Source organism: Ambystoma mexicanum, chromosome 5q (assembly GCF_040938575.1).
Source record: "Ambystoma mexicanum isolate Mex_15411 chromosome 5q, UKY_AmexF1_1, whole genome shotgun sequence".
NCBI classification, from domain to species: domain Eukaryota; kingdom Metazoa; phylum Chordata; class Amphibia; order Caudata; family Ambystomatidae; genus Ambystoma; species Ambystoma mexicanum.
Window position 1 is genome coordinate 1,024,250,219 of NC_090933.1, and position 26,698 is coordinate 1,024,276,916.

Sequence of the window (26,698 nt, forward strand, 5' to 3'; positions counted from 1 at the left end):
TGAGCATGGTACGTGTATTTCGGGGGTGCGCGGGAAGTATTACACACGAATGGCCCTGTGCGAGTGGGGTATGTGTATAACTGGGGTTCACAGGAAGTTTCACACTCGATTGTCCCTGTGCGAGTGGGGTACATGTATAACTGGGGTTCGCGGGAAGTTTCACACGTGATTGGCCCTGTGCAAGTGGGGTACGTGTCTAACTGGGGTTCGCGGGAAGTCTCACACGTGATTTGAGCATGGTACATGTATTTCTGGGGTGCGCTGGGAGTCCTACATGTGAATTGGCCGTGTGGGTCCTCCCAGGTGTTTCCTCTACACCCTCCACGGTCCCTGCAGGCAGCCCACACCACAGGGGACTACCCGTCACCCCTGGTCATGTCCCGCAGGTAGCCCATCCACCATGGGCATACCCCCCAGCCAAGCCACATGTCAGCTTGCACTACTGATCACCAACTCATGTGCCCATGCACCCACACCCCCCAGCAGTGTGGGGCACCTGCCAGCAGGCCCCCACTCATGCCCCCCTGCACCTCCACCCCCCAGCAGTGCAGGGCACATGCCAGCAGGCCCCACTCATGTCCCCCTGCACCCCCACCCCCCAGCAGTGCAGGGCACCTGCCAGCAAACCCCCACTCATGTCCCGCTCATGTCCCCCTGCACCCCCACACCCCAGCAGTGCGGGGCACCTGCCAGCAGGCCCTCACTCATGTCCCACTCATGTCCCCCCTACACGAAATAAAGATGCACAATCATGGCCTACTTCTACACCAAAAAACCATATGCCGCCACCCCATTTTTGAGACGCAATGATTTCCCAATCCACCCCACACTGACATGCCCATCACACACATACACTGGTTGGCATTGCTTGTGTAAACCCACATTTTCACATGCATCAACCCAATGAGCGAATCCCACACATGGAACTAACATATGAAAATGTATTATGTACATAAATAAATAAATTAAATGAAAGCATGCCAAAATATCAAACATGAAATGAAAAGCATGTGAAAAAGATGAGTGAATGAAAATGATAACCAATCACAAATATTTGAAAGAAAAACAGTCATAACTCTCCCTCCACATACGCAAATCCAAAGGAAAGGTAAAGAAATGATATCCATTGTTCCATGTTCATAATGAAACTAAAAAAGATAAATCAATCCATAGTCCAACTATTTACAATACATTGTCCGAAAAAAAAATCAATTTCTCCATGTCCATAATGAAAAAAAAATCCAAATTAATCCATGATCAAACTATATACAATCCATGGTCCAAAATAAAAATCCATTAATCCATGTGCAAAATTCAAAAAAAGATATCAAATGAATCCATTGTCTAACGATGTAAAGGGTCCATGAGCCCAACCAAACAAATGAAACCTACCTAAGAAACTACCTTAAAGTTAAACTGTATACAAATGTGTGTGGCATTGTCCATTGACCACAAATAAAAGGAAAAGGAAAAGGAAACCTAACTCTAAAAACTATTTACAATGGCAGCGGGCTAGTCCGACGGCTCACTTTTGGATGTCCCGAGCCAGGGCATCATCGAACTCCTGCTCAATGTCCTGGAGGTTGTCCTCTTCCATGGCCCGAGGGTTCGCAGGGACGACGACATATTCTCCTCCAACTCTCTGCGAATTGCCTCGAGGCACTCGGCCCGCCTCAGGGCCCTCCACATGGAGTTCGCCGCCCTGACCATTGTGAGCCATGCCTCTTCCGCCCGCTGCCGTTCCGCATCTATTGCGTGGCCCAACCGATGCCACACAGAAGACACTTGAAATCCAGGGTCCTCCTGCCCTATGCCTGACCCTCCGATGTTGAAGGCCCCGAGCCATCATGGCTCCCACCTTGTTGCTGCTGCTGCTGTGCCTCTGCCTGTGCCCTGGCTCTTGCTGCCTGACCATCCTCCTCCGGCTGGGGTGCAGTTGTTGAGGTGGCCACCCCTGCTGGATGTCCGACTCCCGACTGTGGCAGGGATGAGTCCTCCACCAGCCTGGCCGCAGGGTCAGAGGCAGCTCCACAGGGTACCCAGGTGATACATGGGTGGGAAGATGGCATGGAGGACGACTGGCGCATAGGGGGTTCAGGTGAGGAGGGGGTCGGAACAAGGTCCAGCAAATGGAGGAATCCGGCCCTGGTGAGCTATCCCAGTAGGTCAACGCAGTCAACGAGCCATTCGAGATGATGTGCAGTCTCCACATATAAAAACTTCAGGTCACCTCGCATGGCCCGTTGACGCAACACCACCCCACCCAGGACAGGCTCAACCCGGTCCCGGATAGCCACGTCCGCAGGGAGAGGAAAGCCAGTTGTTGTGCGTGTAGCCATCCCTGCTGGAGCCAGATGATGCAGTGACAGGATCAGGGACAGGATTGCACACAGGCACCTCCGCGGCGGCCTGTGCTGCCTCCTGTCCCTGGTCCTGCACTGCACCACTAGCACAAGTGGAATCCCCACCTCCAGACTCCGTGTGTGTCCCTTCCACGGCCTCCTCCTCCACCAAACCCCCCACCAACCTGGATGACTCCATTCCATCTTCCTAGGTCGGACCCTGTGGGGTCTGAGCTGCCCCTTCTGCTGCCGAGGAGTCCACCTCCAACCTCCGCCTCTTGGACCTACCCTCGGCAGCTGCGGCCTGGGACGTGGCACCAGACTCCTTACTCCCAGATCAGATGACAATCTGGGAGGGGAGCCGGGCCTTGCGTCTCCGGCTGGTGGTGCGATCCCTGCCGCTGTGCTCCACTGCACCCTCTCCGCCCTCTTCATCAGTCGACGCTGCAGACAGGGAGAGAAAAAACACAGGCATCAGGGCACAGTACATTGGACTGATACACACATGACAGTTGTACACGAGTGGCATAGTCAAAATTCAGACACGGCATCACACTCCACGACACAGATGTCATTTTAACTCACACACATGAGCATTTGCACAGCAATATTGCAGCAGGCAGCAGCATCCATACACATTCAACAGCATGTACAGCCAAAGGTGAGCCGGACATCACATGAAACAATGGGAGTGCACTAGACATGCACACACGCCACCACACTTACATGCATGTGTACATATCCAACTGTCGCAGTGATTGATGAGATCGCCATACATGTCATATCTGACATTCAGCCTTCTACATATCAGTGTCAGGTGCATCCAGGTTGCATCACAGTTGCACACTTGTCAAATACACATACATGCACATGTACACAGTGCAGATACATGCATAATGAACCAACATCCATGCCACAACCATGCTAATGTACATACACAGAAATTCAAACATGTGTGCTCCCACACCTGCATTTGCCCAGCATGCTTACTAACACATACACCATCGATGTGTCTCACACCTGAGAGGACTCACATGTGGCAGCCTCACGCCCCTCTTCATACACATCCCTACATGGCCCTACAAAAACACATGTGCAACCTGCACACTACTGGCACACCACGACACGCACATTGTCCAATCACCATGCATGCACACTTACCGCTCAACTCCAGACGGGTCTGGACGTAGAGTGCTCGGCATATGCATTCCAGGACCCTCATTCGGTGGTCCGACAGCTGGACCCAGCGCCCCTTGGCATCCGCTGCCTTAGCGAGGCGGCAGGCCTTGTTGAGGGTCCTGGACCTGAAGTCCTCCCAGCGCTTCTTGACATGATGTAAGTCGCGGACTGCCACCCCCTCCACGTTGATGGCAGCCAGGATGTCCATCCAGATCCTTGTCCGTCCTTCCTTGACGGCGCACAAACTTCCAAAGAGGGCATCATACTGCCCCAGGACTTGCTCCACCAGGACACCAAATTCCCTGGCACTGAAGCTGGTGGCCCTCTGCCTCTCTGGCTGGGGGTTGCCAGTGGTGCCAGATGGTGTTGTACCCGACATGGCAACCCCAGAGGCAGGAGTGGGTGGGCAACTGGGTCCTGGTGCTGGGCTGTGGAACGATGGTATCTCAGTCGGGAGTCTTCGGTTCCAGCAGGGGTGATCACAGCAACTGCACCCCTGGCTGATGTGCAGGCAGCAAATAGCAGGGCACGTGGGCAGCAGGCAGTCAGGCAGCAGCAGATGGCAGATGGGAGCATGCTTGCGGCTCTGGGGGGCAGTAAATCGGCCTTCTGGGCAGGAGTGTGGTCTTCCGTGTGTTGTTGCATGGCCAGCTTGATACGGAGTGATTTGGCACGTGAAAATCTTGCATGTCAGCGTGTAATTCGAGGAAAGGCCCTTCGCGCGTAAGCGCATCGGCACACGTACGCGGTTTCATTGGACCAAAGGCCCTTAGCGCGTAAGCGTAAGCGCTTCTGTGACGTGACCCGCATGGGCGTTTCCCTTGTGACGTGTGCATGTTCCTCGTGTACGTGTGGGCCGGTTTAAAAGCTACATGTCGGACGCTATTTTCCTTGTACGTGCTTTTCGTGGAGAGCGAGTGGGTGAATTCTGTACTTCTTGTCGGTTCACACACGATTACTTCACAGTTCATACTCCCTGTTACCAGCTTTTTTCTGATTTTTTGTTGGGCCTGTTCACTTCTTCTTTTGTCCTGTCTCCTCAGACAGCGTACAATTCTTCTTTTGGAGGGGATGTTGCCAACGCACACACGTGTGTATTTTTCACGTTCTTTTTCCAGGCAGACGGTGAGTCCACACGTATTTACCAACAGTGCTTTCCCGGTGTGTCGCGTACCCCTTCAGAGGTCATTGTAGGCTGCGTGTATTATGCGTACACTTATTTTTGTGTTTCTGGGTGCCACAGCGTAGTGCAGTTACAGTTTATCACGCACATGGTCTACGAGGGGTTGCGTGCACGTTATTTTTTGATTTTGGGCTGCCTGTGCATTGCGTGACCCGTCATCTTCCCCCAGGGGTCACAGACAGCCTTGTTAGAGCACTAGGGTACGCATTCCATCTAGTACCCTACCCCTTTGACCCCCAATTGCCCAGGACAATTGTTTACTGCAACTCCCATACGCACAACAACATCAGTGCCATGGTTGGGAGGCGACCAAGCAGTAAGGGAGGCAAAGGTGGCCGACCTTCAAAAGGTTGCTGTGGTGGGCGCGGTAGGGGACGTGGCCGGGATTTGCAGGGTGCCCCTATATCCCCATGTGTGGAGGACCAATCAGGGACACCCATGCCCCCCCCATGGTTGAGGGAAATGTGGCTGACGCCATCCCAGCTCAGCCCTTGTTGAACCAGCCCATTGTGGCACCTGACCTGGCACAGGATGACTCCCAGGCTGACTTCCAGGTCAGCAAGTCTAGGCCACGTGTGGCGGTGCAAGTTGTTGTCACCAAGCCACATGGATCTGGGGCAGCTATGTCATCTGCTGCCCTGGGTAGACAGGGTGGGGAGGCTGCAGGGGTAGCTGCAACTCCATCCACCCCAGCTCTGACTCTCCCAGCCAGGACAGTGTCGGTCCAGGTCCATCAAACTGATGTTCCCCCTGTCAACATTACCCTGCAACCAATGCCTGCAAAAAGACCTATGGTCATTGTGCATTCCCACACTCCTACTACCCAGTCCAACGGTGCTTGTGCACCTACTGACCAGAGCGGCGTAAGCCACTCTGGCTCCCCTCCACCTTTAAAGAAGAGGAAGAAGGGTGCTCTGGCATGTCAGGCTGAGACCCCAGGCACGGCTACACACTCCGGCACATCAAGGAAGCCTTGCTTTAATGACCCGGAACTTGATGCACTTGTGTCCTATGTGTCAGCACATAGCTACGAAATGCTGGTGACTGCAGGGTCCAAGACCACAACTGGTCAACGTAAGGCACATTGGCAGATCATCGCCGACCGCAGAAGTGCCCTTGGATTTGTGAGGCGCACAGCTGATGATTGCTACAAGCAGTGGAATGACCTGAAACGCAGAGCAAAGAACAAGCTGGCCTCATATCATGCCGCTACTCTGGTGAATGGCGGTGGGTCTCCATCAGAGGACAACAAACTCACTGAACATGAGTCTGTTGCTGGGGCCTTCGTCACAGAGAAACAGATCCAAGGCGTGGGAGAACTACCTGATTTCGATGCATTGTCCGGTAAGTGCCCATGCGTGTGTGTGTAATCCATGTGTATGTTGTTTGGGTGACGGGTTCATATTCAGTGCCAGGTGAGGGTGTGTGCACCTGAGTGGTATGGGTCACCCATGTGCTTCCTCCCATACATTCACATGCCTTGGATTTGGGTATGACTGTATCCCTTCTGGCCACAGTTGCCTATTAAGCCCACATTTGTGCAAAACCACAAAAACTACAAAACCATTATATTAAAAAAAGACAGTCACAAGGGTGCACTTTACCTTGAACTGTTGTTTTGCAACTACATTGGTCTGATTTAGTAAGTCTTTATTCATGCTGATTGTTTGCACTCTCCCCTTTTTGCTAGACAATTTTATGACCTATTGCGACATATGTGATATGCTTCGGTCATTGTTTACAGGCCACACTGGGGCACTATTATTACCTGGTTATGTTAATGATTACACCATTCAGGCTGATGGAGTATTGGCCTGCATAAAAATTATTATAAGGGGCTGTTTGCATGTGGAACATGACAGATGTTTCCTGTGATGTCAAAGTGACCAACCTTTCATCAGCCCACAATGACAGTATTTTTGGACACTGGATGTGTTTCAGTGTGTGGCACACGCATATTTTGAAACACTATTCAGCATTAATCTTCTCATCATGTCAATGTCACATGGATGTGGGACAGTACTCAATCACTGACATATTGCTGTAGTTTTGTACTTTACCGTGGATATGCTACATGACATCTGTGTGGTGGCATGTGTCATGTATGTGTATTGGACATGCCACTCACAGCCTGATGCGTGATGCCTGTGCTACCCAACATGCTACAAATGTGTTGCTTTTCCATCTTGCTCTCCCCAGTTTCTGCCTTTTTGACTCCACTTCCAACTCTTTGACAATGCATGCATGGCAGGGTTATAGTCATGTGGGACATGTGTTGATCATATACTGGATCTGTGGCTTGTCACGGCCTATGTGTGTGCTATGGTGCTCATGTCTGTTTCCATTTGTTGTCTTTCATGTTTTTGCAGGGGATGACGAACTTGATGCTGTTGAGGTTGATGAGATGGTGCAGACCCAGGAGGAATCTCTGCCACGACCAGGCACCAGTGGGGGACATGGTGTGGTGGTGGGTGAGAACCCAATGTTACTGCAGGCCATACTCTCCAGGGGTGTCTCTGGGTGCACCTCACCAGACCTCTATTCGAGTGCTGTATCGGATGATGAGACTTATGTGCCGTCGCAGGTAAGTGTTTCTGGCAGGGATTCTGTTCTGTCCAAACCACCTGCACCAGGGGGAGAACCCTCTATGGGGATGTCAGTGTTGGTAGGTCCACCTTTGGCGGTTACGGATGCAGGGTCACACTCCACAACATCTGATCCTGGGCCAGAAGATCAGAGGGGGAATGCAGTCCTGCAGCCTCAGGCAGTGCCAGCACAGCAAGGTGCAGATCGCCTTGCCCCAAACATGTGTGGTGCCCATCAACACGGTGGCTGTGCGCCACCAGGCAATACTGTATGGGAAAACTCCATGTACGGTATTGCAACCCAACAGGCAGCATCAGTAGAAATGATGGCTCAGGCAATGAAGAGGGTGGCCACTTCCATTATCCCCCCTGAAAGGCAGATGGAGCAACAACAGCAGGCAACAGACTCCATTTGCCAATCACACAGGGAAGACATGTTGGCGTCGAACAGGGACCGACGGGCGGCACTGGAGACTCTGCGCCAATCAATATCAATAGAGTCCCAGGCCCACAGGGAAGCCCTGAGGGAAGAACTACATACCCTCAGGCAGACTCTGGTTTACCTTGGGGCTTCCACTAATCTTAGGGCAGAACAGCAGCTGGAGCAGCTCACACGTTCACTCTCAGCTGAGATGCAGGCAACACGTGAGGAGATCCGGGCATCACGCGAGGCCATGCATGCAGAAATGCAGGCAACACATGAGGTGCTGCATGGGGATCTCCGCACATTAATCCTCCAGAAATAGACCTTCCAGACCCGCATGCTTGCTGCCATGGAGGACCATACCCGGGCTTTGCGTGGGCTGCCTCCCATAGTGCCACCACCTCCTCATGCAGCAGCAGAGGGTGAGGAGAGCGACAGCAGTTCTTCCACAATGGCATAGCCGTGCAAGCCATGAGCCCAAGGAGGTATTTTTTTTTTGCAACATCCACGCAGGCGGGTGTTGGTGTGCACCCTGTCCTCGAACCTCCTGGGTGGCCTCCCCCACCTCCCCTGGCCCCCACATGGCCATTTTTGATTTTTTTAAAAAATGTTTTACAGTGTGTTGCCTTGTGTAGCTCCCATGGGCATCCACTGTATTCCGGCTGGGCACATGCAGGCTTGTCCTGAGTTTGGGTTAGATGCTTGGGTTCGTGAGACACACACCCCTCCTGCTTCCCATTACCACAGGCTTGCAAAGGGTGTGACCAAGTGACAGTGAATTACACAGTGACGTAGGGCTCCCATGAGCTGTGTGGGCAGTCTGTAGTCAATACTGTGTAGACATTCTTAGTGGACATTGTTGTTGTTTTCTACACTGCATGGTGTATTGATATGTGCTTGTGCATCCTTGTCTTCCTCCTAATTTGCAGGTTCCTTCCTCATGTCTTCACAAGGCCGTCTACTTTGTAGATGGAGTTCATGTTGTATGCAGTACACTGAGACATTTGCGTTGCAGTAACACTGTACAGATGGAAGGGGTCAATGTGCTGGCGTATTCAGGTTGTAAGACTTGCACTACTTTGAATTTGTACGGTCATATTTTGCCACGGTTTCATCCTGTGTTTCTGTATTGTGTTGCTGGTAAGTATTTGTTCATGTGTGCTGTTTCTTATTGATTACTGGGAGCATATTGTCTGTGGCCTGTTTCCATTTCGGACAGTGCACTTTGTGACACTTGTGTCATGTGTTGTGCGTTCATTTGGTTGCTTTCACATTGCATGACATGCCATGGTGTGTTGGGTAGCTGAGATGGGGAGGGGTTGCTTGACATGGCACTATTTTCATGCTGTATTTTGCAAGGAGGTAGTCATTCATGCAGCATGAATGTGTGTCTTTTTATCAAACATCATTGGTTGTGTTTAAGTAGGTAGGGATGCACACAATGTAGCACTTCCAGGTGACCAATCTCAGGCTGGTATGATAGTGACAGTTGACTGTCCCTTATGTCATCATCATTGATTGTCAGCCGGTATGTGCCAGGGCTGTGTGCACTCGGCAAGGGTGTGATTTTAGGTGAAGTAATTGGCCACCAGCTGCGTACGGGCTGCCTCACCACGTGCCCTTTCCCCTCCCATGCGCAGTGGGCGTGCATGTGGTCGGGAATGTGGGGGCACCACCATGTCCACCGGCAGGCCCCGGTGTGTTGCAATGTTGTGCAGGACACATGCTGCCACTATGATCCTGCACACTACTGTGGGAGCGTATAGTAGCTGCCCACCAGAACGGTCAAGGGAGTGAAAGCGTGACTTGAGCATTCCGAATGTGCGCTCCACTATGCCCCGGGTTGCAATATGGGCTGTGTTGTATCTTACCTCGGGTGGCGTGGTGGGGTTCCTAATCGGCGTCATCATGTGGGTGCTCAGAGGGTAGGCACTGTCCCCTGGGGAGGTGATGATGGGTATCATTAGTGGGGTTGTGACATTACTCAGTATCTGACATGCATGCATGTGCAGAGGCATTTATACTCACCGAGCATCCATGTATCGCCATTACGCCCAGCTTCTAGGTCCCGGTTTAGGGTTGACAGTCTGTAAATGAAACTATGTGTGGGTGGACCCTGGATAGTTGGCAAATACTGAGGTGATGATTCCCTTGGCATCACATACTACCTGGACGTTGATGGAATGCCAGTGCTTGCTGTTTCTGTAGATGTGCTCTGATGCCCTGGGGGGACATAGAGCCACATGGGTGCAATCAATGGCACCTAGCACTTTGGGGAATTGTGCCACCCCGTAAAAATCCTGGACGGCAGCCTGCCTTTCTACAGGTGTTCTCGGCAGGTATATGTGACTGTGGACTGATGGGCGTGCAGTCATGGTGGCCAACACCTGGTGTAGGCAGCGTGACTGCGTGGCCTGTGACACCCCCCCCCACTATAGCAGTTGTCCGCTGAAATGATCCAGTGGCCAAGAAGCGCAGTACATTGAGGACCTTCTCCAGGGGGCTGAGTGCTTGGGAGCACATGGTGGGTTATGTGAGGTCATCCTCCAACTCACTGACCAGGACGAGTATTATGTGAGGTGGAAACATGTACCTCCCATACACCTGGTCATCAGGCATCCCAAAAAGACTGGTTCTGGGTGTAAAAATTCTGGGCCTGACTATCCTCCTCCTCCTCCTGCAGTATCCCATGAGCACTGCTGCTAGGAACGGTATATTCATCCTGGCGTCTGAGCTTGTTTGTTGTTTGCGCGCACTTTTATGCTGCGTGGGTTCACATACGCCTGCTTCCTGCTGGCGTACGTGTTTCCGGATTAGTGCGTATTTTTTTGTGCACGCGATAGCCCCGTTTGATTCCACGAATACGTGTTTTGAACGTGCGTGTGGGCGTTCCGTGCATTTGCCTCCTGTACTTCCCCCGTGATGCCCACATTTTCATGCGTTGTTCCCCATTCCGCGTGTCACGCCCCCAGTTCCACCTACTTTTGTTGTGTGCGCCACGCTATGTGCGATTTCGCTGTGCGCGTAGCGCATGCTGTTTGGAGCCAGCGTGCGCCACGCATAATTTTGGCGCACATCCTGGGATTTACACGCGCACGGACTTCCATGAATCGCTGTGCGCGGGTTTAGCTGCAATTTTCGCACTTGCGCTGCGATTCGCATGCTTTCGTGCGCTTGCACCGAAAATTTCAGCGCACATTAATTCCATGAATCAGCCTGCAAATGTTTCTGGATGATCTGCCTCATACTGGGCTGCAGCCGTATTTCACTTACATGTGGTCTTTTCTCTTCACTGGAGCTGTGAGTGGTGGTTGTGCAGAATCAACCTCCACACATTAAAGGTGCTGCCACCCAGAGCCAGAGTCTTGAAACAACTGCAGCACTGGAACACTGCTGCAGACATTCACAAATTAGGCTTTTCATGAACTGTCTACAGATGTGCTGCTCCCATCTCCACCAGTACCACTATATTTTGAATATGGGTTGGCCTTTCGCTGGAGTTAACTCTACAAAATCTAGTGCAAGGGATGATGTGAATGATGCAGCTACAAATACAAAAATAAATAATGACTAAAATGAAAACACCATCAATTGTACTACCTCAGAGAAAACTCAAAACAGCTAAGGGTAGTGCATAGCTGAAAGTGCATTACAATTACAACAAATTCAATCAAATAAACCTTCAACCTCACTAAGATATATATAAAAAATAAATGCCTGCATATAAATGCCATTGATTGACAAATCTAATTTTGTATTTCCATGTTAGTGAAAGTGAACAAACACATAAGAAAATTCTTGTCACACAAACAGAGAATTATAATTAACACCATCTGATAGCTGTGGTCAATATAACTAACTCACACAAAACACACACAACAATGCAAATACACCTTCAAATATAATACCATAAAAGAGGACTATATTCTAATGAATCAAATAAAATGGATGAAACATTTTACCATAAAAGAGGACTATATTCTACTAAATCTAATAAAATGGATGACACATTTTCACTACAACCTATCACAGACATCTACACAAATAGAACAGTAACAACAACCAATAACAGACACTCAAACTTACAAAGCATCTTTTTTATCCCCACCCAGCATCTTTCATAGCCACAGCTACTCAATGTCGCTGCAGATCTCGCTTTATAATCACAGGTACAAGTACATTTTTTTTGAAAACTCAAAAACAAACTATGTCACCCTTCAAAACTTGAAATAAAACAAGGGAACACCTAAGCACATAAAATAACACACACACACAAATGAAATTATGTTATGTATCATCAACATACCAATATGATTATTGAACAGAAAATGTATGGTTTAATAGACATGGCTATAACCATTGCTGCGCCTACAGGTACAACTAATAAAATGACAAATAGCATTGATGTGCCTACGCCCATTCTTTTTTTATAGACTTGGTTATACAAAAGCCCCTTCAGGGCCGTTTGCTGTTAGCAGCGGCTACACTACAAGAAAAAAAAAAGATGCATAAAAATGTATTTTCACTCTCCCAAACGCCAAACAAGATTCCCTAACACACCTACCAGCCCCCCCTCCACTTCCCATGGACCTCCTCCACTCGCCTGGTCTCTCCCAATCCACCAAAACACTCAATGCATCTAGGATGCTACTCCACCCAAATTGTTGGATAGCCGTGGCTACCACACGTTCACAAACACACAACATGCCATTTGCCGGAATATAGCCGTGGCTGCACAGGGTGCACTTTTACCCACTGGTAGCAACGCTCTGCTCCAGTTGGGTTGTGAATAGCCATAGGTAAACAACCCAGTCATTACTGTTGCTAGGCGCATTTCTCAATATACCAATCATTCCCCTTTTCTTATAGTCGCGGCTATAAGGATTCTTTTTTTTTTTTAGATCTGTGTATGGAATTTAAATGACAAAAGAGACAGTAGTGATACAATGGTAGTTAAAATGAATTATGTAAGGTACATGATAATAAAGAGAGTAAGCCAAATGTTCTAACATACTACACTCAGTGTACTCCAAAATATTCCATTTAAGGACTAGTGATCACATATAAATATCAAAAATACAATTAAATAGCATCCATCACATATATATATATATATATATATATATATATATATATACACAAATACAATGTAATAACATCCAAAAACATTTTCTAAAATAACTCATCAATCATAGACGTGCCTTGATTATTTTTGAGCTACAGTTACAATATGAAACTTTGGGCGGGGGAAGTCACATAGATTATTTTATACATATATAAGCATACATCATACTGATAAAGCACTCTTTCAGGTAGAAACAGTGTACTTGTTTGCACATTGAGGCCTATAGCTGCAGGTATGGTCCAAAGAGCCCACGGCTGTGACCCTACCCAGTCGTTGCTGCAATTAACCATGCCTCTCAACACCCCATTGGGCTATACTGTAGCCGTGGTTATTCATCTATGTTTAAAAATATATATATATATATATATATATATCCTTATCTCTGTAAAAAAAGAAAACATAATTAGTTAAAGAACACACACAGTATAAGAAACACAATTTAATACGCAGGTTTTTATGACCTTCATATCTTGTATGCAGTGCACGCGCACTATATAAGATGCAACATGAAAAAAGAGTGTGGCAGAAAGGACAATTTGAGGTTAGGCGCACTTGACCAAAGAGTAAGATGGTTGACGGGCAGCAGAAGGGAGCAGTGTGTGAACACCCTGCCTACAGTGTGCACATAAATAAAGTATGATGAGGGTTGGTTTGCTCCCAAGAATTGCGCACACAACCGAGAATTATAATGCTCAATTAGGTGTAGTTTAATGCAGTTTGAAGACAGCCAACACGTGTTTCGAGCAGCAAGCTCTTCTTCCAAGGCTGTAAAATTATGAGCATATTTTGTACATTTTTGACAATCAATTATTGGGATAAGTAACAGTTATACATCAGACAGGTCCAGAAACCATGGAGTTAACATAAGGGTGGCATATAATATACCCAATACAACATTTCCCAACAAGATATGCTAAATTCATTAGCATTGCAAAATATGTAAATATAGCATTGCCAAATTAAAATAGACATGAAAGGATATGTGGCCCATTTAACATTGAAGTTCATCCAGACCGTCGAGTCAGTGCCATATATAAGAAAGGAAGAACAAAATAATTGTGCAATAAGATGAGTGATGGGAACGGCCTCGTAATTCCATAACCCGTTAACCTTATGTCCAAATACTATGAAAATATTATTAGACAAAATATTTTACCTGAGGAGGCGTGGCACTAATTCTAATACATAGGGAAAGCAAAAAAACACAGGTGTTTGTTACTTAATGGGCAAATTAGGTATTTGCGAAAACCAAAATTAATTGGCTATCAAAAAATTGCCAGATTAAATTGCTTGTCCAAATTCAGCAGGTGTGCAAAAGGTAATATGTATCTATTCTTACCTTTATATATGGTAGGTAGCTATCCAACAGAAATTTCAATTGCGGCTCCGCTAGAAGTGGGAGAATACTAAGTTAGCCGCATTATATAATCTGAAAATGAAGCCTAAGCGAGAAGTATGTATGTATCGAAAAAAAACATACCTATATAGACGCCTGTGCGTATTAAAACTGTAGCTGGCAGGCAGGCCAAATGCGATGAGATGGGGTGAAATTAAATACAGGTATGTGGTGGCGGGTAGAGGGAGAGAAAGGAGAAGAACAAGCTAATTAGTCAAAGTAATTGACAATCAAAAGTGCTAGACGGTCACATGCGTATACCCCCAGGCAAAGAGGTCCGTAGGGGTCTACGCGAAAGACCTTCACCTACCGGCGTTTCCGCCCGAACTGATGAACTGGAGCCTTGCACGTGGTAGCTGTGCTCGTATTTACAATGCAGCCAGAGCCATGCGAGCAACTAGAGCTCTGACATTAGCTCATGTCGGTCATGTTGGGTGAGGACCCAAAACCTGTTCAATGCACGTGTGTGTGCGACTAAAATTAAAAAAACCAAGGAACAGTAATATCATTGTAAGATGCAACATGTGTGCATACAACACTGTTTTTCTCGTTGCACATACTAATGATTGGGGAAAAAATCCAACTTGGATAAAAAAATTAACAATAATATAAAAAAGTATAAACACGACCACTATAATAAACAAACATGAATATATAAACTGAAAATAAACAAAGGACGTTATTCTGAGTGGTAGCAGAAGGATGGGGAAGGTTAAATACACTTGAAGAACTTTTGATTGTAGCCTCGAGAAATAAAATCAAAAATCTTGGTCCAGATTTTGAGAGTTCTTCCATAGCTGGCAACAAACTTAAAGTGGGCAAGTCATTAAAGAATTTAGGTATCACCTTAGATGGGGAACTGTCCATGAAGCCCCCCATGTGGCTCAAGTAAGATCATCTTGTGGATATATTTGCAAATTATTGAACTATATTCACCATTTTATCTAGCTCAAAAAAAAGATCTCTATTAGCCACAGCCCTCACGATTGGATTATGGCAATAGCCTTCTGACCGGAATATCGCAAGCAAACCTTCATGCATTACAAGTAGCACACAACGATGCAGGCAGAGCTGTGTTTGAGATGTCCAGGAGAAACTATGTCAGTGAGGCCAGGTGAGAGCTTCATTGTCTCCCTGTTAAACACTGCGCTACTCATAAGTTTCTGTCTCTGACCTATAAGTGTTGTAATAAGGATGCCCCACAGTATCTGATTGATCAGCTGTCTTTTTCTTCTCTGTGTCGCTCCATCCATTCTTTTGATCCCAGAAAATGTGTGCAGCATAGATTTAAGCCTTCTAGTTTTGGGGGCACCATGTTCAATGATATGATAGGTTATTTATAACGCACTTAATACCCAGAGGTTTCTAAGCGCAGACCCGGGGATCGAACCTGTGGTGCTCTGTGTCGTCTTGCTTCCAAGGCGAGCACGTTGCCCCTGAGCTATCCTCCCGAGACCGAGCTCCCGTGGCCTGGAAAGATTTTCCTCCCCATCCTTGGCACATAAACTCTCTGTTGGAGTTTAAGAATAAGAAAAGTGTTAAGACTCTCCTCTTCAACCTTGATCCTGATAAATTGGTTGTCTAGTGTTACTGACTATGATCTGTCACTGACTTGACTGCTTATGTGTCATCCGTCTTGTGTCCTCTCTATGTGCACTTTGAGGCCTGTGGGCGATTTAACATGTTATAAAAGTTTAAAATAAATAAACAAATAAGAGAGAATAGGGTGGGATAAGTAAGTATGGAGAACAATGAATAGAACAGCAATATATTACCTGAGTAAGAATAAATAGGGGTATTTATACCAGGTAGCTGCTATAGAACAAATGAGGTAGGGTAAGTTAACATGGACAGCAAGAGAATATAGGATGGGATGTAGGTCCATGTTAGTGAAAGTAAAAAAATAAATAAAACAATCTTTGCCACACAATCAGAGCAGATAAACAAATGATAATGCACACCATCTGATAGCAGTGGTTAATATAACTAGCACACACAACACTGCTAATAAACCTTCAACTATGTAAATATTTATTAATACTTACTTTCATATCAGAGAAAAAGGGTGGCAGAAAGCCAACAGGGTACAGCGCATAAGTCAGCAAATTATGTGGCTGTGAAAGGGCTGCGGCTGAGAGCTTGGGTGGGAGCCTGCCAAGTTCCCACTGGTTTAGGGAAGTGGAAGAAAAGGGGGGTTTTGCTCTCCAGCTGCGCACTCACAAAAAGTAAATAAGCAGTTGCAATTATATATGAATAGTTTTAATGCAGCCTGACACGTGTTTCGAGCTGGACGCTCTTCTACTGAGGCTGTTTGTACAGAGTTATAACCAATAAGTATAAAAACATTTGTTGACCAAAGGTCAGTGGAAAAATAAACCAAAACCCAGGGCAGAGAGGCAGTTGGGAATTGCCAAACCAACAATTAGGGTATATAATAGAAAGTAACAAGCAGATGCACCGATTGCATATAGCAACAAATTTTGGAAGAAAGCAAAAATCACAGCAGGTGCATAATTTGATAAGAGAAACCACATCACATAATAAACATGATCAAAAGAAAAGAAGGGGGGGGCGGTGGAGAGAAAAAAACACAAGACAACAGAGTTATTCAATGGGGATGGATGCTCGTAGTAGACAGCCCAAAGTACATGTGTTAAGCCACTGATCAATGGAATTTTACCTTAGTCTTGGCTTAGGCAAGTTGTAATTACTGAAAAGGATTGAAGGAATTATTACAATGACAATTAGAGATGTTATGGCATCTGTAGGTGAGCCTTTAAATGTATATGTGTCGTGAATCCCTCACTTACCTAAATTTGAGGTATAAGCGTTTTAACAAAAAATTATTAACATAGGTCAGGGGCTCCCTAAAAACAAAAATGAAAATTAAAAATTGATATCCAAGTCTGGTTAAAATAAAAAACACACCTAACAATAATTTAAGGAATGAAAAGTAATAATGATGTGGACCTACCATTAATTTTCAAGTGCACGGATGAATTGTCAGTAAATTATTAGCTTGCTGCAGCACGGGAGAAGGCGGGAAATGCAGAACCGGCAAAAGTCAAGAAAAAGAAATTAGCAAAAGGTCAATTGGCCAGTTAGGCAACTATCTCTGTGTCCATCCGAGATAGCGAGAGAAGCGCACAAGGAGGGGCCGTGTACAAATTAACAGCATTTACTCACCAGTGTGTTCACTGCTAAGTGAGGAGAGGGAGCCAGCCGGAGACCCTCCATAGCCGAGTATAACTCGGAGCTGTCCGGGAAACGACAGCGAAGACGCCCGTGCTCAGGCCAATCTACATAGAAGTAAGTGGAAATGGAAGGCGCCATGTTGGACTGGTGTGAGTAAAAGATAATGTGAATCAATGCGCCCAAGTGGGTTCCAATAAATTATGCATACCGGTTATACAAGCGGTATAAAGTTGACTGGATTGAAGAACTAAGAAAGGACCGTGTAATCAATAAAATTATTTGGACTGTCCGTGGTTGTCAGTAGTGTGAGATGGGACACCACGCCCACGTCCATGCTCGCAAGTATATGCATTTAGAAGATGAAGGGGAGGGAGCCCACTCCATCCAGATAGATAACACAGTAATTTAATATTAACATGTAAATGATGGCTGTTTACCATTAGCATCCCTAGACCTGGTCACTGTCTATTGACATAATGTACAAAGAACATAATAAACCACATATGACATAGCTATATTTAGTAGCTTAACATCATAAGAATACAGATAGTTCATGGTCTGTGTTCAGGCCAAACTCTACAGTGCGGTATTGGCAAATTAAGCGCGCTTCTAATTGTCTCAGTTTGAGGATCTGATTGCCTCCACGTTGTGGAAGGGTCACCTTCATCATCCCGGCAAAACGGATGTTTGTTTTATTATCCATTTGATGGGATCTATGCCAGTGCAGAGCCAACGGATATTTAGAATCAGGTTGGGTGATTGAATGCAGGTGTTCTCTGATACGAATTTTCAGCGGGCGAATGGTACTACCAATATAGAAGAGTCCACAGACACACTTAATGCAATAAATACAAAATTTTGAATTACAGTTAATAAAAGACTGAATCTTATGTGTGCCTAACATGCCAAACTCAATGGTGGTAGTTTCCAGTGCATATGTACACATAGAGCAGCCCCCACACTTGTAAAAACCAGAACGTGGGGGCTGACGTAGCCAGGTATGTTGCTTGGGTGGAATTGACATAAAAGAAGGAGAGAGAATATTTTTGAGGTTGTGTGCCTTAGTATAAATAAAACTTGGTGAGTTGTCCACCCAAGGAGTTATGTCGTGGTCAAGTTGTAAAATGTGCCAATGCCGTTTAATTACATTGTAAAGCAGCGAACTATCTGAGTTGATTCTCGTGATAAATTTAAGTTTCTGAGAATGGGTAGTCTCATGCCTTATTTTTGGAGTGAGTAGATCGCATCTCTTCATAGCCCGTGCATCGGATTCTGCTTTTATTACAGAGCGTACGTCATAACCTCTGGCTATAAACCTGTTGCGTATCAATGAACACTCCTGGTCGAAGTCTTTCGGTAACAGACAATTGCGTCTTGCCCGAATGAATTCGCCTTTGGGTATGTTAGAGATTACAGTTTTCCTGTGGCAACTGGTAGCATGCAGAATTGCATTTACAGACGTAGTTTTTCTAAAAGTTTTGGTTACAAACTGATTATCAGAGATACTGATAGTAAGATCTAAGAAATGTATGCTTGTGGGGCTGTATGTTTGTGTAAACTGGATGCCCCAGTTGTTAGAGTTTAGATAGCCAACAAAATTATTGAGGTGCTCAATCGAACCATTCCAAACCAAAAGTACATCATCAATATAACGTTTCCACATATAAACATGTGGCGTAAAGTGCTGGTTAGAAAAAACAAATTGTTGCTCAAAATTGTGCATGAAGATGTTAGCTAATGCAGGGGCATAACCTGCCCCCATAGCAACTCCAATCAACTGTCTGTAATACGTGTTGTTAAAAAGAAATACATTATTAGTAAGGGCAACAGATAATAGGTCCTTAATCATTTCGATATGTTCAAAAAATGAAGCAGAATAGCCACGGAAAATAAAATCAATACTGCTAATTGCTAACTGATGATTGATAGATGTATAAAGCGCTTTTACATCAAGTGTAACCAGTACAAGATTAGGCAACATGGGTAGTTGGTTGAGCATCTGAAGAATATGCATTGTGTCTCGAATGAAAGTGGGTATACTATTAACTAGTGGTGAGATACATTCATTGATATACTGAGAGGTGGGCTCCAGGATACCACCCCCCCACTCAGTATTGGTCTCCCTTCTGGTATTTTGACAAAAGGTTTGTGAATTTTTGGCAGAAAATAAGCAGTTGGCATTGTTGGCCCATCTACAATTAAAAATTGTTTTTCCACATCTGTTAGCAGACCTGCTGTATGCCATTTGTCCACTACTGATTTGATTGTTACGCGAAGGGTGGGCGTAGGGTTGACAAGCAAAATTTCGTAACATCCTGGAGAATTCAGGTGAACAAGACCCATTGTAATGTAGTCTGCTTTATCAATAATCACTACATTGCCTCCATTGTCTGCCTCTTTAATGATAATCGAATCAATAGAGGCCAGAGTGTGCAATGCATGCTGTTCTTTACTAGAAAGATTGGATTTCAGCTTCTTTTTTTTGGTGTTAAAGGAATCTTGTAATTTGTGAATGTCGTTGGTTACAACTTGGTGGAAAGTATCAATCAGGTTATCTTTAGGAAATGCAGGAGTAAATTTAGATTTATTCGATAATTCTTTTATTTTCAAAGTTTGTTGTTCAATATTCAGATCATGCATCAAATCCATGATATTCATGCTAGGGTCTAATCCAAATTCATCAATAGACAAGAGTACGTGAGTACTCAACATGGTTTGTAAAGTGATGTCTGATGGTTGTGGTTCTGAAGGTTTACTTTTGTAAAGTTTAACCTGTGTAGCAAAAAATTGTTTTAATTTTAGCTTACGAACAAATTTAAATAGATCAATCTGAATTTGAACATATTCATTGAAAACAGTAGGCGCAAAGGAAAGCCCACGATTTAGGACAGAACGTTCGTCTGAAGAGAGCGAATAACTAATCAGGTTATGAATTAGGTCTGTCTGGTCTGGTTCCTGAGAGTCTGTTGGTAAGATGACCGAGTGACTCTGCGTTGACCGAGCGGGGCGTTTGCGCTTGGTTGGTTGGCCGCCCCTTGTACCCCTGGGCCTGGGTCTGGGGTTGAAATATTGGCGGAAGGGGGTAATTGGAATCGAACCTGTTTGGCCGCAGCAATTGCGGCTTGACGGTTGCCTTTTTTGTACCTGCGAATTTGTTCTAAAAAAGGCGTGAGTTGGACAGTGGGTATTTGTTCCACTTCCCTGGACTCGATGGCATCAGAGAAATTAGGCTCAGAGGTAGCAATACCTGCTTCTGAGTTTGCCAGGGGAGGTGATTTGTCAGTATCACTATCAACTTCTGAACTAGCAAGGGACGAGGCTATACTACTCGTACGGGAACGAGATACTTGATCATATTTGGGTTGATAAGTATAGACCCTATTATCACGGTAGTCTCTGTCGTCGCGTGAGAACTTCCGTGATTTACGTAGTTTAACTTCGTCCTGATGTTTACGCAGACGGGTATATAGAGTTTTATAGTTCTTGTCAATCGTAGTACTGGGTGCATCAAAAAGAGCGATCTCTTCTTTCAGACTGTCAATTTGAACAACAATTCTAGCATGTTCTCTTGCAGCATGTTCAATAAGTAACTTGAGCATGTTGTTGGAGCTGGTAGATAGATTACTTTCCCAGTCCGAGGCGAGGTCATTATCTAAAGGGTCATCAAAATCAGGTAGAATTAGTATACGTAGACCTCTGGGTATTTTATTTTCTTGTAGATAATGGGTGAGAGTAGTCTTTTCCCAAAATGTATTGATCTCTCTGATGCTGAGGCGTTCAAGCTTAATGAATTTGGATCTAAGGTCCTCTACTTCAGGAGTTATCCTTTTAAAGGGATTCAATGTCGAGCCCCTTGGAGCAAATAGGGCCTTGATGTCATCATCTCTGGTTAGAATGTATTCAGCTGTTGTAGCCATGCTAATGGGAGAGTTAATATTGCCAAGTAACGCTGCTGTGTCCCAAGGCTTAAGAGATACAGAGAAAAAGGGTGGCAGAAAGCCAACAAGGTACAGCGCATAAGTCAGCAAATTATGTGGCTGTGAAAGGGCTGCGGCTGAGAGCTTGGGTGGGAGCCTGCCAAGTTCCCACTGGTTTAGGGAAGTGGAAGAAAAGGGGGGTTTTGCTCTCCAGCTGCGCACTCACAAAAAGTAAATAAGCAGTTGCAATTATATATGAATAGTTTTAATGCAGCCTGACACGTGTTTCGAGCTGGACGCTCTTCTACTGAGGCTGTTTGTACAGAGTTATAACCAATAAGTATAAAAACATTTGTTGACCAAAGGTCAGTGGAAAAATAAACCAAAACCCAGGGCAGAGAGGCAGTTGGGAATTGCCAAACCAACAATTAGGGTATATAATAGAAAGTAACAAGCAGATGCACCGATTGCATATAGCAACACATTTTGGAAGAAAGCAAAAATCACAGCAGGTGCATAATTTGATAAGAGAAACCACATCACATAATAAACATGATCAAAAGAAAAGAAGGGGGGGGCGGTGGAGAGAAAAAAACACAAGACAACAGAGTTATTCAATGGGGATGGATGCTCGTAGTAGACAGCCCAAAGTACATGTGTTAAGCCACTGATCAATGGAATTTTACCTTAGTCTTGGCTTAGGCAAGTTGTAATTACTGAAAAGGATTGAAGGAATTATTACAATGACAATTAGAGATGTTATGGCATCTGTAGGTGAGCCTTTAAATGTATATGTGTCGTGAATCCCTCACTTACCTAAATTTGAGGTATAAGCGTTTTAACAAAAAATTATTAACATAGGTCAGGGGCTCCCTAAAAACAAAAATGAAAATTAAAAATTGATATCCAAGTCTGGTTAAAATAAAAAACACACCTAACAATAATTTAAGGAATGAAAAGTAATAATGATGTGGACCTACCATTAATTTGCAAGTGCACGGATGAATTGTCAGTAAATTATTAGCTTGCTGCAGCACGGGAGAAGGCGGGAAATGCAGAACCGGCAAAAGTCAAGAAAAAGAAATTAGCAAAAGGTCAATTGGCCAGTTAGGCAACTATCTCTGTGTCCATCCGAGATAGCGAGAGAAGCGCACAAGGAGGGGCCGTGTACAAATTAACAGCATTTACTCACCAGTGTGTTCACTGCTAAGTGAGGAGAGGGAGCCAGCCGGAGACCCTCCATAGCCGAGTATAACTCGGAGCTGTCCGGGAAACGACAGCGAAGACGCCCGTGCTCGGGCCAATCTACATAGAAGTAAGTGGAAATGGAAGGCGCCATGTTGGACTGGTGTGAGTAAAAGATAATGTGAATCAATGCGCCCAAGTGGGTTCCAATAAATTATGCATACCGGTTATACAAGCGGTATAAAGTTGACTGGATTGAAGAACTAAGAAAGGACCGTGTAATCAATAAAATTATTTGGACTGTCCGTGGTTGTCAGTAGTGTGAGATGGGACACCACGCCCACGTCCATGCTCGCAAGTATATGCATTTAGAAGATGAAGGGGAGGGAGCCCACTCCATCCAGATAGATAACACAGTAATTTAATATTAACATGTAAATGATGGCTGTTTACCATTAGCATCCCTAGACCTGGTCACTGTCTATTGACATAATGTACAAAGAACATAATAAACCACATATGACATAGCTATATTTAGTAGCTTAACATCATAAGAATACAGATAGTTCATGGTCTGTGTTCAGGCCAAACTCTACAGTGCGGTATTGGCAAATTAAGCGCGCTTCTAATTGTCTCAGTTTGAGGATCTGATTGCCTCCACGTTGTGGAAGGGTCACCTTCATCATCCCGGCAAAACGGATGTTTGTTTTATTATCCATTTGATGGGATCTATGCCAGTGCAGAGCCAACGGATATTTAGAATCAGGTTGGGTGATTGAATGCAGGTGTTCTCTGATACGAATTTTCAGCGGGCGAATGGTACTACCAATATAGAAGAGTCCACAGACACACTTAATGCAATAAATACAAAATTTTGAATTACAGTTAATAAAAGACTGAATCTTATGTGTGCCTAACATGCCAAACTCAATGGTGGTAGTTTCCAGTGCATATGTACACATAGAGCAGCCCCCACACTTGTAAAAACCAGAACGTGGGGGCTGACGTAGCCAGGTATGTTGCTTGGGTGGAATTGACATAAAAGAAGGAGAGAGAATATTTTTGAGGTTGTGTGCCTTAGTATAAATAAAACTTGGTGAGTTGTCCACCCAAGGAGTTATGTCGTGGTCAAGTTGTAAAATGTGCCAATGCCGTTTAATTACATTGTAAAGCAGCGAACTATCTGAGTTGATTCTCGTGATAAATTTAAGTTTCTGAGAATGGGTAGTCTCATGCCTTATTTTTGGAGTGAGTAGATCGCATCTCTTCATAGCCCGTGCATCGGATTCTGCTTTTATTACAGAGCGTACGTCATAACCTCTGGCTATAAACCTGTTGCGTATCAATGAACACTCCTGGTCGAAGTCTTTCGGTAACAGACAATTGCGTCTTGCCCGAATGAATTCGCCTTTGGGTATGTTAGAGATTACAGTTTTCCTGTGGCAACTGGTAGCATGCAGAATTGCATTTACAGACGTAGTTTTTCTAAAAGTTTTGGTTACAAACTGATTATCAGAGATACTGATAGTAAGATCTAAGAAATTTATGCTTGTGGGGCTGTATGTTTGTGTAAACTGGATGCCCCAGTTGTTAGAGTTTAGATAGGCAACAAAATTATTGAGGTGCTCAATCGAACCATTCCAAACCAAAAGTACATCATCAATATAACGTTTCCACATATAAACATGTGGCGTAAAGTGCTGGTTAGAAAAAACAAATTGTTGCTCAAAATTGTGCATGAAGATGTTAGCTAATGCAGGGGCATAACCTGCCCCCATAGCAACTCCAATCAACTGTCTGTAATACGTGTTGTTAAAAAGAAATACATTATTAGTAAGGGCAACAGATAATAGGTCCTTAATCATTTCGATATGTTCAAAAAATGAAGCAGAATAGCCACGGAAAATAAAATCAATACTGCTAATTGCTAACTGATGATTGATAGATGTATAAAGCGCTTTTACATCAAGTGTAACCAGTACAAGATTAGGCAACATGGGTAGTTGGTTGAGCATCTGAAGAATATGCATTGTGTCTCGAATGAAAGTGGGTATACTATTAACTAGTGGTGAGATACATTCATTGATATACTGAGAGGTGGGCTCCAGGATACCACCCCCCCCACTCAGTATTGGTCTCCCTTCTGGTATTTTGACAAAAGGTTTGTGAATTTTTGGCAGAAAATAAGCAGTTGGCATTGTTGGCCCATCTACAATTAAAAATTTTTTTTCCACATCTGTTAGCAGACCTGCTGTATGCCATTTGTCCACTACTGATTTGATTGTTACGCGAAGGGTGGGCGTAGGGTTGACAAGCAAAATTTCGTAACATCCTGGAGAATTCAGGTGAACAAGACCCATTGTAATGTAGTCTGCTTTATCCATAATCACGACATTGCCTCCCTTGTCTGCCTCTTTAATGATAATCGAATCAATAGAGGCCAGAGTGTGCAATGCATGCTGTTCTTTACTAGAAAGATTGGATTTCAGCTTCTTTTTTTTGGTGTTAAAGGAATCTTGTAATTTGTGAATGTCGTTGGTTACAACTTGGTGGAAAGTATCAATCAGGTTATCTTTAGGAAATGCAGGAGTAAATTTAGATTTATTCGATAATTCTTTTATTTTCAAAGTTTGTTGTTCAATATTCAGATCATGCATCAAATCCATGATATTCATGCTAGGGTCTAATCCAAATTCATCAATAGACAAGAGTACGTGAGTACTCAACATGGTTTGTAAAGTGATGTCTGATGGTTGTGGTTCTGAAGGTTTACTTTTGTAAAGTTTAACCTGTGTAGCAAAAATTTTTTTTAATTTTAGCTTACGAACAAATTTAAATAGATCAATCTGAATTTGAACATATTCATTGAAAACAGTAGGCGCAAAGGAAAGCCCACGATTTAGGACAGAACGTTCGTCTGAAGAGAGCGAATAACTACTCAGGTTATGAATTAGGTCTATCTGGTCTGGTTCCTGAGAGTCTGTTGGTAAGATGACCGAGTGACTCTGCGTTGACCGAGCGGGGCGTTTGCGCTTGGTTGGTTGGCCGCCCCTTGTACCCCTGGGCCTGGGTCTGGGGTTGAAATATTGGCGGAAGGGGGTAATTGGAATCGAACCTGTTTGGCCGCAGCAATTGCGGCTTGACGGTTGCCTTTTTTGTACCTGCGAATTTGTTCTAAAAAAGGCGTGAGTTGGACAGTGGGTATTTGTTCCACTTCCCTGGACTCGATGGCATCAGAGAAATTAGGCTCAGAGGTAGCAATACCTGCTTCTGAGTTTGCCAGGGGAGGTGATTTGTCAGTATCACTATCAACTTCTGAACTAGCAAGGGTTTTTTTTGTTAAAACGCTTATACCTCAAATTTAGGTAAGTGAGGGATTCACGACACATATACATTTAAAGGCTCACCTACAGATGCCATAACATCTCTAATTGTCATTGTAATAATTCCTTCAATCCTTTTCAGTAATTACAACTTGCCTAAGCCAAGACTAAGGTAAAATTCCATTGATCAGTGGCTTAACACATGTACTTTGGGCTGTCTACTACGAGCATCCATCCCCATTGAATAACTCTGTTGTCTTGTGTTTTTTTCTCTCCACCGCCCCCCCCCCTTCTTTTCTTGTGATCATGTTTATTATGTGATGTGGTTTCTCTTATCAAATTATGCACCTGCTGTGATTTTTGCTTTCTTCCAAAATTTGTTGCTATATGCAATCGGTGCATCTGCTTGTTACTTTCTATTATATACCCTAATTGTTGGTTTGGCAATTCCCAACTGCCTCTCTGCCCTGGGTTTTGGTTTATTTTTCCACTGACCTTTGGTCAACAAATGTTTTTATACTTATTGGTTATAACTCTGTACAAACAGCCTCAGTAGAAGAGCGTCCAGCTCGAAACACGTGTCAGGCTGCATTAAAACTATTCATATATAATTGCAACTGCTTATTTACTTTTTGTGAGTGCGCAGCTGGAGAGCAAAACCCCCCTTTTCTTCCACTTCCCTAAACCAGTGGGAACTTGGCAGGCTCCCACCCAAGCTCTCAGCCGCAGCCCTTTCACAGCCACATAATTTGCTGACTTATGCGCTGTACCCTGTTGGCTTTCTGCCACCCTTTTTCTCTGTATCTCTTAAGCCTTGGGACACAGCAGCGTTACTTGGCAATAT